We start from the raw sequence: 2,437 nt of genomic DNA, 5'->3' as shown, positions 1-2,437 counted from the left end.
ACGAAATAACATGTAAGTACTGATAACATGTTAGTGCTGTTGTTAAACTCGTCAACTTTTAAAAGCACTGTACTTTGCCCGCGGCTTTGCTTACATAGATCTCAATATACCACATTAATTCTGTCTCAGCTACGTAAAACAACTACATTTTTATTTTCTTCGTTCGGAATACACCTGTACCAATTATTAGTACAAAAACATGCTATAAATAGTTAGCCGAAAACATCAGCTACTGTTTGTCTGTCTATAATAAGAAACAAACTGGCATTACGACTATACGGAAAATTAGGTTGCTATTTATAACTGAATACGTCAAATTAGCAAATCAGTGGTAGGTACAACTTAGCATGATGAAAACCCAAAATTGAGTCTATAATATCCTATAAATAGTACCTGTGAAGACTTGTCTAAATTTTGAGGCAGGCAACTACATTAAGGGCATGTTTAACTTACTTTGCAACCAGTATTACAAAGCAAACGTTTGGCAAACAGAATACTAATAAATAACGTAGTTACAAACTAAACCAACTGGAAGATACAGTATATTTGTAGCAGTATCAACGTCATTTACTTCGTTAGTGTATCATAGTTCTGTTGTGCAATAATTTCGGTTTATTTGCGACGGGCCCATTAGTGAGTTAATTATTCAGTGAGCGGCGAGTCGTGTGTGCCTGACTGATACAGCCAACCTTTATTTTCGCTGGCACCCTCGAATTTATTAATGTGGAAGACTTGGTGTGCGACTACTTTAATCATTTATGATGGAAAATATTTTAATAAACGCCTACGTTTTGGATGCCACCATAACTGTTTCCCAAAGTCTCATTGAGTTTTTCTTATAATTTAATATACATACTCATACATGTATTTGAATACAAGGACTAAAAAAAGAGATGACTCTTTTAAAATAAGTAACGCATTATCAAATGTTTTGGAAGCTCTTGTCATGAAAATTTTTATAGCTTATTCAAGCATGAACTTTATTCCAATTACTAATACGAGCAATCGCTACATCACCTACTTTCGATACTTAATTATTCGAAAATCGCAATCTTTCCATTGAGGAGGCCTTAGCCTCTGGGCATAATTGATTTTCTATTATTATACCTTCCTACACTGATACTGATCGGTACCAGTTATTTTTTATCTTCTTAGAGTGAGTAGGCATTAATCCTTAAACTCAATTAGTATTCGAACGGGGTTTCTTATTCCTCCAGCCCATTATAAATATCCCCAGCCGTCATCTTAGAGCATCATTAACATTTTTATAGTCGCGTTCCTGAAATACAAGTAGGTATGTATTTGACGTGAAATAGCACTTTCTATTTTAAAAAATATTTATTCCATTGTTGCCCTAAGGGCATAAGGCTATACATGTCTCATAATTTTTTTTCCAGCAATTCGAGACCACGTGCGAGATACGTATCAAACATTCGCTTCGATTACTAATACTACGTAATACCTATAGACCTTAATAATTACTCACTATTAAACCAAAGTTTGGCAATCGAGCGCACACGATAACGTCCCTCGGACCGAGAGTCGGGACACACGGACCTCGGCCTTTGGCTTGAAAGCCTTCGATTAATACGCACTCAACCATTAGATAACAGAACCCAATTGGCTGTTATGATATTAGGGGATCGTCACAGATGCTCTTATTACAGAACTGTAACTCAATTTTCAGTCTTTATATCAATGGTAACATAAAAAAAAATATTTTAAATTATAATTCCGAATGTCTCGATACTAAACTTTTTCGGTCATGCTTATAGCTATCCAAGAAAGGTTATCAAAGATTTTTCATAATTACTGAACCAGAAAAATATTTTGTAAATTAGACAGCAAAATGTTTTTACCAAATGAAGAATACACAAAAGCTTCCCCATTCCTGGAAAATTTAATTCCAATACTTAAGTTTTATTATAATTTGTTCTTCAATGAATCATGTTTAATAGCAATAATATTTCTGGGAATATTGATATCCCGAGAAAATTTAAATTATATAAAATGTACTTACATCAAATTAATGCACTTCAAAATCATAATAAAATTACGATAACATCACTTTAATATGAACCCGGACAATTAAATAAAATATCTATAGCAAGGAGGAAAGATATAGCGTTCAATTTTATTTGCCCGGCCCAAAATCTAGCGTGACATAAGAAAACTATGTTCACGCAACCGGCAAGGAACAAGCCGAAAGCAGATAAGATGGCCCGATTACATAAAATAGGTATAGCATACCAGAAAACACACTGTATTTATTGAAATAAAAAAATACATGATAGGTTGACGCCATTTATAGTCCAGACTAGTCGAGAGCATCGGGAATAAACCTACTTATAATAAGTTATCAGCTTCAAATATACTATTACTAATTGAGGCCAAATCTATTATTACCTACGCAATCTAATATACTATTCTCTTTTAA

Source organism: Ostrinia furnacalis, unplaced genomic scaffold, assembly GCF_004193835.3.
Source record: "Ostrinia furnacalis isolate ACB-3 unplaced genomic scaffold, ASM419383v2 OfSCF1411, whole genome shotgun sequence".
NCBI classification, from domain to species: domain Eukaryota; kingdom Metazoa; phylum Arthropoda; class Insecta; order Lepidoptera; family Crambidae; genus Ostrinia; species Ostrinia furnacalis.
The sequence above is the reverse complement of the archived record's forward strand: the minus strand, read 5'-3'. Positions refer to the sequence as shown.